The sequence below is a fragment of the Capsicum annuum genome, chromosome 11, assembly GCF_002878395.1.
Source record: "Capsicum annuum cultivar UCD-10X-F1 chromosome 11, UCD10Xv1.1, whole genome shotgun sequence".
Lineage (NCBI taxonomy): Eukaryota > Viridiplantae > Streptophyta > Magnoliopsida > Solanales > Solanaceae > Capsicum > Capsicum annuum.
This window is the reverse complement of record NC_061121.1, coordinates 4,016,894-4,028,225: the sequence shown is the minus strand read 5'-3', so window position 1 is coordinate 4,028,225 and position 11,332 is coordinate 4,016,894.

Sequence of the window (11,332 nt, the reverse complement as noted above, 5' to 3'; positions counted from 1 at the left end):
TATTGAGAAACAACAATGAACAATGAACATGACAAAAAGGGTTTGAAGAGTTAACAAATACTACATAAGCTTCTGATATTCTAGCTCAGTCTTTGACAATACATGTCAGAACGTATCGTTGCAAAGCACAAAACTAAATAGACATTAACATCTTCCGGACAATAGCAGCTTCATATGCAGATCAATCCTTTCATCTCAGTACAAACTATTTGTGGAAAAAGCTAAAGATGATTTTATTGGAAAAGTATAGATTTATCTAAAATGTCCTAGTATAGATATTTAGATAATTATCTTGAAGAAATAATCTAGATATTCTAGAATATTGTAGTGGATAAAGATTGACAGATTATTCTTGTAGATGTATCTAGAAGAATTTCTAGAACCATCCAAAGACTAGTATAAATAGGTATTGGTCTTATACATTTGTAACAATCCAAAAACAAATCTAATACAAAGCATATTCAAGTAGTCTTCTTCCAAATCCAAGTCTCTATTTTAATATCTTCCTTCACCCTTATAGCTTCCTCTTCTTAGTTGAATCTTCCGATTCTAATTAACGATCTTGGGCTAGCAAAAGGTCTCTCCAACTACACATTTCTTCTGCTATTCTCTACATGGTATCAGAGCCAGAGCCACACGTTGACTTCTGGATTTTATTTCAAGATCGGGTTTGTGATAGATTCAACTTGTTTCTCTCTATGAATTTTAGCGATCGTGGTAATGGACTGGGCATGGAGTTGTTAAATCAGTCCAATTACAAGGTATGTAAGACATGTATGGAATCATATCTTATGGGTAAGGACTTGTGGGATATTGTCAATGGAAGTAACACAAGTCCTCCTGTCGACGAACCAAAAAATGATGGTGCATATAAGAAGTGGAAGTAGACTAATGCGAAATCGGAGTTCATCTTGAAGAGATCCATCTCGTCCAGTTTATTTGATCATATTATAAGGTACAAATCAACCCACGAAATATGGAGGACCTTCGATCAGTTATTCAACAAGAAGAATGGAGCTCGACTGCAGATATTGGAGAATAAATTAGCTAACGCCAACCAAGGTAATCTTTCTATTGCGGAGTATTTATTAAGAATTAAGAATTTATGTTCTGAGATATCCTTATTAAATCTGGATGAGGCTATCTCTGAAGCACGAATAAGCAAAAATATTATTCGTGGTTTGAAGCAAGAATATATTCCCTTTGTAACATTGATTCAAGGATGAACTCAACAACCATCCTTGTAGAAGTTTGAAAATTTATTATCGTCACAGGAGTTACTAGCCAAACAAATGGCTGGGGTATTGATGTTAGGCGTATTTATGCATTCTAGCATTACTATTCTAGTCGTTTTAGCCTTGTTTTGAGATGATTCTATGCTATATGGTTGATAATGAGACTAATGTATATCAAAGTGTTAAATCATGTTTTTATAAGGTTTAAAGTGATTTCCAAGTGAATTGGTACTTAAAAGAGTCAATTAGATTTCAAAAGAGAAAGCTAGTCTTTCTAGCTTGAGCTAGCGTCTTGTCTAGTCTATCTTGTTAGATTCTATGGTGTTCTATGTGTTCCTTATGGTTTTAAATGTGTTATTATATATGGAACAATTTTTAATGGGTGTACAAAGTTCAAATGAGTCAAGGAAAGAGTTGAAACTTCAAGTGAAAGATCATGGAAATCAACCTAGTCTAAGCTCTTGTTCTTGATTCATCGTGATGGATGTTATGTGTTTGTACTTCTAATTCGTGTGTTGTTTTCTTGTAGGATCCTTTGTTAGCTTAATATGATGATATATGGATGATAATAAGGCTTGAAAATCATTGTAAAGACACCACAAGACAAGGGATGGACGGAGGAAGGACCAACACTTAACCAAAATTCGGAGGACAACTTCCAGAGTCACCATGCGATTACCACACATCGCATGGTCTATTCCTATGGGATAGAGGGTACGACGTACGCTCCATTATATAAGAATAGAGGATGCGACGCATGGTCCATTCCACACCTGGGCGTTTCATGCTAATTCAATTTTTATTGGGACTTGGCTTACCCTTATGTTATATATACATATTGTATCACGTTTTTACATATATTTGGACATATTTTGAAGATAAAGGGGCTGATACAAATTCATAATTAGATTTTTATTATTTTTATTTAGTTCATACATGTTTTTAGTCGTTAATTACAATATTGTGATTGCGATTATGACTATGCGTGGCTAAACACCCTCTTTCTGGGGTTGAAGCCAAGAACATGAGTATTATTATTTTGAATTAAGTTTGTTTTCTTTGCTTATTGCTATTTTTTGTTCGTTTATTCTTGTCATAACTATTTTAAGGATTCGCAATCATTAGAATACATCCATTGTCAACCTTGTGAACTCGAGAGAGGGAATAGGGAGATAGAACATGGGAATAAGCAAAGTTTGGTTCTTGTTTCTTTATAAAATAAGAAATTTGAATTAATGTCTAGGACAGGGATGTACTTAGGTGCCTTACTTGATTCATATGTAGGATGACATTTGTAAAGAACTTAAGTGAACTATTAAATCCCCGCTCAACGATGTAGTTGTAAGGTTCAACTTAGGTAAATGATTAGAGGTTGGGAAACCATAATCATGCAATTAACCCCACGAAGCAACAACCAAGGTAAGAAAGTTAACGAATGAAGTTCAATAACATAATATGATTGTTCAAGGTGCTTCAACCCTGGGTTTTCTCTCATTGATTGTCTCAAGATCTTTACTTTACGATTTATTTACTTTAAGTTACACAATCTAAACATTCTTTTTGGTTATTCTCGAATCAATTGAATCTAAATTGTAAACTGAAATCAAATAGTTGCTAAATCAAGTCTGTATGGGATCGATACTTGACTTCTTGAAGGCCACTTTACTACTTGATAAGACCACGTACACTTACGTGTGCGCTTGGGTGCTGTCAAATTTTTGACGTCGTTGCTGGGGAATTGTATTTGATAATTGTTTATTTTAGTTTTACTTTTAGATTTATTTGGTGTTTTTATTCTTGGTCTTGGTTTTGTTTTTGCAGGAAACAGGTTGTAGGATAATAAGTTGGCAAGGGCTCAGGATTTGATTGAACCAAGGTCGGAACCTAAACAAGTTTCCATCAATGCAGGAGAGAAGTAATCCTTCTCCCGAGAATTTTCTAAACAGAAGTAGACCAAGTAATCCCCGCTCCTATGGCTGAAGAACAAGCAGCACGTAGGACAGTTCAGGAAGTGGCAATCCCACTCCTGATAAATCTAACTTCACCTCTCTAGAAACCAGTTGTTGGAGGGAGGTTCGCTTAAAAATAACATGTTACAACTGTTGATAAGCAGTGGACAATTCAAAGGGCTATCACATGAAGATCCACAGGTCCACCTACAGAATTTCATTGAGCTCACTGACACATTCATTCTGGCAGATATGAATGCTGATTATGTGAGGATGACACTCTTCTCTTATTCACTTATTATGGAAGCTAAAAAGTGGTTGAATTCTAAGCTAGGGAATTCAATTACATCATGGGACAACCTGGCTAAAAAGATCCTCAAGACTGCGAAACTTTCGTAGTGAGATAGTGAGCTTTAAACAAAGGCCAGATGAGAACATTTAGCACGCTTGGGAACGCTTCAAGGTTTTGCTTTGGGATTTCCCACACCAACACAAGTCTAACAAGGTACTTGCTCATACCTTTGTAGAGGCTCTTGACTATAATACGAAGATTTTTCTAGATTCAGCCGCAGGTGGTCAAACGTTGGAATTGACTTATGATGAGCTGTACACATTGTTGAACCGCAGAGCGCAAGAAAATTCAGAGTGGCATGGTGATTTTAGGAATGCCACAAAGAAAGTTGCAGGCTTGTTAGATGTGGACCAATACACTGCGTTATCAGTCCAGGTTTCTGCACTACAAAATTTAATAAATACACAGTTCAACAATATGAAAGTTGTTACTCCACAGCCTACAATAGCAGTGAATACAATTTAACAAACTACTGGTTGGTGTGAGGAATGTGGAAATAATGGTCATGCAGCAACCATGTGTGCTTTAAATTTAAAATCTGTGATGTATGTAGGCCATGCTCAAAGGTCAAATTATGGTAATGCCTACAACATGAAGTGGCAGACTCAATAATTAAATCAGCCATGGAATGCGCCACAGCCACAGGCCCAACCAAATCAGTCAACGAATAACATAGAGAAGATAATGAAACAGGTTTTAACTAATCAGACACAGTTTCTACAGACTTAAAATTTTTGCAAGCGGGGCCACAAGAAGTTTAGAAGTGCAAATGGGGCTGAATCAAAAAGCATTAAATATTAGACCACAAGATGGTTTGCCAGCAGACACAGAGAATCCCAAACAAGTCATGAGAATCACCTTGATAAGTGGTAAAGAGCTTCAAGAAGAACCTCCAAAGGCAACAAAGAAGGTGAATGTTGATGAAATGACCAACAGGTAAATAACAAAGTTTTTAAAAATTCAAGAAAGTTTGAGTACTTGAAAGAAAAAGTGGTTGTACAAGAAGTGTAGAAGATGCCGCCACTGCCCTTCTCTCAGTAGCAAATAAAAGCGAAGGAGGATGCCCTGTTCAAAAAGTTTATTGATACATTCAAAGAGCTTCATATTAACTTACTTTTGCTAGATATTTTGCAGAGTATGCCTAAGTATGCAAAGTACTTTAGGGATGTCATAGAGAAGTAGGTGAAGTTGCAGAATGTGGGAGCAATAACACTCACTGAAGAGTGTAGTACTGTAATGACACAGAAAATCCCCAAGAAGTTAAAATATCAGAGGAAGTTTGCTATCCTTATTCAAATTGGGAGCAAAGAGGTCCATGCACTGAGTGACTTAGGTTCAAGCATAAATTTGATGCCTCTTTCATTGATTAAAACATTGGGCTTGAGAGAGCCTAAATTTATACCCGTGGACGTACTCATAAAGGTTGGTAAATTTGTGATTCCTGTTGATATTTTTGTTCTTGATTTTGTGGAAAAAAAATAGGTACCAATCATCTTAGGGCATCCATTCTTAGCAACTGGAGGGCCTTAAATGTTGTTAGAGAAGGCACACTCAAAATGAGGGTAGATAATGAAGAGGTGGTATTTGATGTTTACAAAGAACCCATAGAGAAGTCCCAATATATAAATTTATGCATAATTAATGTTATTGAAGGAAATGAGTGTGGGGTGGTTTGTCCACCAAATACCTCTTCGGATTACCTGATTGAGCGGCCTAAGCCGAAACTACTGCTTTCCAACATAATAAAGGTTGAAGTTGAGAGAGATGTTGACCTTGAGAGTGCAAACTCAAGAGGTCAGAAACGAATGAAAAAATGTCTCCCAAAGGGGAGTAAAAGAATGAAGAAATATGGTTGAGCCATAGTAGGGTCGTGCCACGATACTAAATTAGGCGCTTGTTGGGAGGCAACCCAAGCTAAGGTATATTTTTTTTTCAGTCTTTATTTTTTATTTCACGTGGTTTTTGTTTTTGATTGAGTCACAGGTTAATGGGAAGTCTGAGTACCATAAACTTGAGCTAAGGAGCATGGAAAAAATTGAGTGTGGGGTCTTATGGATTTCCTTGATACAAAAAGATGCTACTATCTAGGCCTAGAGGCCTCGGGGAGTTAAATTCACTTTGGGGACAAAGTAAATTTTTAAGTGTGGGGTGGGAAAATTCTCAAATTTTGGCTCAATTTTTTTTTATTTTGGGAGATATTCTTGTTGGTGCTATTTTTGATTACATGGTGCAAGTGAGTTTATTTGTAAAAGCACGTTGAATGAGTGAATTGCTATTTTTGAGACTCTTAGGCTCATGTTTGTGACTCTTGTTCTTGTTGGCTTAATTTTGAATTTATGCTATTGTTTGGTTAGGGGTCTATAATGATCCTATTGAATTGAGCATGTGCTATGTGCGTGTGAGGTTTTTGTAAATTTCTTGTTGCATGTGATGTCTAGAACTTGTCCGGTGTGTGTGTGAACCGAAATAAAGAGTGGATTTAGGAGATGATATAAGCATTTCTTTGATAGCCTTGTTTTATACCTTCTATTTGTCCTACCTTTGTGCTTAATCCTAGTTAACCCCATTGAGCCTTTAACTTTTTCTTTGGTAGCCTTATTTGTAGCCTAATCCTTTCTTTGGCAGACCATGATTTGATCCAAAAAGCTCCTAAGTGCTTTAATGAAAAATTAATTGAAAAAGGAGTTTGAGAAATTGAAGAAGAAAAAGGTGAAATTGATACCCCAAGGTAATAGTTATTGGTGTATATAATTGATTTGTGGTGGATGTGTGTGATATAAATGATGTTAAAAATATTCCCATGATTTTAAAGAATAAGAAAAATTGAATCTTGAAGGAATAAACTATGCCTCCACCAAGTATTTGAGAAAATACTTAAAAGAGATGGGGCAAAAACAAAATATATGGGTGAATAAAAAAGTGTAATTTGGTTATTGGTGAGTGGTTTTAAATGAATAATGTAGTGTATTAAAGTTCTTAGAGAGGTTAGTCACTATTTTCGAATAGTTCCTACCCGTCCCTTAGCCTACACTACAACCCAAAAAAATTCTAATCGATCCTAAGATTTGCATTCAAATATTAGTGGAGCACTACACTCAGGTCAAGCCTATGGTTCATTGTGTGTAACTTGTGAATTCTTTGTGAGAGTGAGCGTAATTTGATTTTTGTACCCATTGAGATAAATTGCATGATTGTGAGTGATTATGGGTAACTCTCTTTTTATAAGGGACACATGTTTGGTGAATATGGGTGATTTATATGATGTCCTTGATTGAATGATAAGCATACGTTTTCCACTAGGTGAGTCAATTCTTGAGGCTAGGATGTTTTGTAGTGTTCATGAGCTTTCAATTGTGTAAATAACATGCTTTGTGTAGTAACTTGCAGTCTATGTAGTCATGGTAGTGCTAGTTTAAGTTTCTTGCATTTAGTAGAAGTGTAGAGTCTCCTTATTTGATGATGATAATATTTAAGAGTTGTTCGAGAACGAACAAGGCTTCAAGTGTGGGGTGGTGATGTTGGGTGTATTTGTGCATTCTAGCGTCATTATTCTAGTCGTTTTAGCCTTGTTTTAAGGATGATTCTATGATATATGGTCTGATAATGATATATGGTTTGATAATGATATAAATATGTATCAAAGTTTTAAAACATTTGTTTATAAGGTTTAAAGTGATTTCCAAGTGAGTTGGTACTTAAAAGAGTCAATTAGAGTTCAATAGAGAAAACTAGTCTTTCTAGCTTGAGCTAGTATCTTGTCTAGTATATCTTGTTGGATTCTATGGTGTTATATGTTTTCCTTATGGTTTTAAATGTGTTATTATATGTGGAACAAGTTTTTATGAGTGTACAAAGTTCAAATGAGTCAAGGAAAGAGTTGAAACTTCAAGTGAAAGATCATGGAAATCAACCTAGTCTAAGCTCTTGTTCTTGATTCATTGTGATGGATGTTATGTGTTTGTATTTCTAATTCGTTTGGTGTTTTCTTGTAGGATAATTTTTGAGCTTAATATGATGAGATATGGATGATAATAAGGCTTGAAAATCATTGTAAAGACACCACAAGACAAGGTATAGAAGGAGGAAGGACCAACACTTAACCAAAATTCGGAGGACAACTTCCAGAGGTACCATGCAATTAGCATGCGTCACATGCTCTATTCCTATGGGATAGACAGTGCGACACATGCACCATTCTATAGGAATAGAAGGTACGGCGCACACTCCACTCCACACCTATACGTTTCACGTTAATTCGACTTCTATTGGGACTTGGCTTACCTTTATGCTATATATACATGTTGTATCACGTTTTTACATATCTTTGGACATATTTTAGAGATAAAGAGGCTGATACAACTTCATAATTAGGTTTTTATTATTTTTATTTAGTTCATACATATTTTTAGTCATTAATTACAATATAGTGATTGCAATTATGACTATGAGTGGCTAATCGCCTTCCTTTTAGGGTTGAAGCCAAGAATATGAGTATTATTATTTTGAATTAAGTTCGTTTGCATTACTTATTGCTATTGGTTGTTTTTTTATTCTTGTTATAACTATTTTAAGGATTCACGACCTTTAGAATACATCCATTGTCAACTTTGTGAACTCCGGAGAGGGAATAGGGAGATAGAACATGAGAATAAGCAAAGTTTGATTCTTGTTTCTTTATAAAATAAGAATTTGAATTAATGTCTAGGACAGGGATGTACTTAGATGCCTTACTTGATTCATATGTAGGATGATATTTGTAAAGAACTTAAGTGAACTACTATATCCCCGCTCAACAATGTAGTTGTAATGTTTAACTTAGGTAAAGGATTAGTGGTTGGGAAACCATAATCATGTAATTAACCCTACGAAGCAACAACCAAGATAAGCAGGTTAACGAATGAAATTCAATAACATAATATGATTGTTCATGGTGCTTTAACCCTGGATTTTCTCTCGTTGATTATCTCAAGATCTTTACTTTATGATTTGTTTACTTTAAGTTACACAATCTAGACATTCTTTTTGGTTACTCTCGCATCAATTGAATCTAAAATGTAAACTAAAATCTAATAGTTGCTTAATCAAGTCTCTGTGGGATCGATACTTGACTTCTTGAACGCTACTTTACTACTTGATATGACCATGTACACTTACGTGTGCACTTGGGCGCTATCAGGTATCAATCAAAGAAGGAGAAGGAAATGCTCTTGTAGCTGGCAAGAGGAACTTTAAAGGAAAAACAGCAAGAGATATACTGCACTCTCGATCCACAGGTGGTTCAAGCTCACCAAGAAAAGAGGGAGAGTCTACAAATAACTATGAGACTCTCAAAGGCTATCGGTGTGCCAAAATAGGACACATAAAAATATATTATCGAGCCAAGTAGAGTAATATGACTCAAACCAAGAAAGCTGTTGAAGAAGAAGAAGACTGGGGAAAGTGCTTCATGGTTGAGAGTCAAGCAATTGACGCCATGACTTCTATCAGTTTTGAAGTAGACTGGATCATAGATTCAGGATGTGGGCATCATGTCAGAAGAGATAAATCTAAATTATCCAACTTTCGGGAATGCAATAGTCGAGATGTCATCGTAACAGCAAATAATACAGTTCATAACGTGGAGAAGGAAGGCACAATCATCATCAATGAGAAGTAGGAAGACTCAATCACTCTTAGCAGTGTGTTTCATGTTCCAGGGATGAAGAAAAATCTATTTTCAGTTGCAAATGCCGTAGATGTGGAAAGTTATCTCCTATTTGCCCCCACATAACGTGAAGTTCCTTCGAAATATCAAAGAACTCAAGGCAGATATCATTCATATCGTTAAGAGAGCTAATGATTTATATGTCTTATCTTCCTCTAACTCATATATTGAGAAGAGAGTAGTAATGACACCGCACATCTATGGCATGCTAGACTTGGGCATATTAACATAGCCAAATTAAAAGCCATGGTAAAACTAAATCTAGTAAAAGGATTACCTAAATTAAGAAACTTTAGTGGAGGAGAGATTTGTAAAGGATGTCAATATGGAAAGGCACATCGTCTTCCATTTGACAGATCCTTGACAAGAAGCATAGCTCCTATAGAACTAATTCATAGTGATTTGATGGGCCCAACAAAAACTCCTTCGTTCTCTGGCTACTCTTATATGCTGCTTTTTGTTGATGATTTTACTAGATTCACATGGATTTATTTTTTGAAGCACAAGTCAGCAGTATTCAATAAGTTTCAGAAGTTCAAGGAAATTTTGGAAGGCGATTTGGTTCAAGGATAAGGTGGTTGCGAACAGATAACGGTGGTGAGTTCACTTCTGAAGATTCCTCTTTTTTTGCTGTCAACATGGCATTAAAAGAGAACTTACTTGTGCTGATACACCACAACAAAATGGAGTGGCTGAAAGAAAAATCACTTGACAGAGACATGTAAGAGTTGGATTCATGCCAAAATACTAACTAGATCCCTATGGGCTGAAGGTATGAAATGTACAGCGTATGTGACCAACAGGATGCCACTTTCTCCAAACAACATGAAGTCACCTTACGAACTGATGTTTGGAGAAAAAAACTGGCATTAAACACCTTAGAGTTTTTAACTCTGTGTTATGTTCATATTTTGGATTCTTAACGGAGAAAATTTGAACCTAAGGCAAGAAAATGCATATTTGTTGGATATGATAAAAGGAAAAAAGGTTGGAAGTGTATGGACCCAGAAACTCATTGTTTCATTATTTCCCAAGATGTTGTATTTGATGAAATTTCCTTGTACTATGGAGTTGCAGTGGAAGGAGAAGGTTCTAAATCATTGAACCCCAGACTTTCAAACTTACCCATCACAAGTGTTTCTCCAGAGAATCAAATTGTGGAGTAGCTAAGAGAAAGGGGAAGCTCGGAGTCTCAACAACGTGAAACTCAACAAGAAGATGATTTACTTGGTTTACAAAGACCAAGTAGAACTATTGTTAATCCAGCCCATTTCAGAGATGAAAACCTTGTTAGTACGTATTCTTGTTTTTTTGCAGGGCCAATTGATGATGAAGAGCCTTCATCCTTTGAAGAAGCTAAAGGAGTCAAAGAATGAAAGCGTGCTATGGATGATGAAATGGAGGCTCTATTAGAAAACCAAACTTGGAACCTAGTTCCAAAGCCAAAAGATGTGCAACCTATGTCTTGCAAATGGGTGTAAAAAATTAAAAGAAAAGCAAATGGCAGCATAGACAGATATAAAGCAGGGTTGGTTGCTCGAGGCTTTTCTCAAAAGTATGGTGAAGACTACAAAGAAACCTTCAGTCCAGTGGCTAAGATGATCTCAGTTTGAGTTATACTATTCATGGCAGCCTTACATGGTTAGAAATTCTAGCAGCTTGACGTAAAAAAATGCCTTGTTGTACGGAGAACTTGACAAAGATATCTATATGGAGCAACCTCCCGGGTCTGTCTCTAACTTACATCCTAATTATGTATGCAATCTTAACAAAACACTTTATGGACTTAAGCAGGCTCTACGAGCATGGTATGGAAAAATTTCTCAATATTTAAATTTATATGGCTATGTTGCATCACATTCAAATCTTAGCCGGTTTGTTAAGAAGCAAGAAAACTTGCATGTAGTTGTTCTCTTTTACGTGGATGACATGATAATAACAGGAAACAATGGTGATGGAGTTGTAAGGCTTCAAGAAGAGCTGGCCATAAGATTTAAAATCAAGAAACTGGGTGAGCTGCATCATTTTCTTGGATTAGAGGTGACAAACACTAGTAAAGGAATCTTTGTTATTCAAGAAGGATATGCCAAGA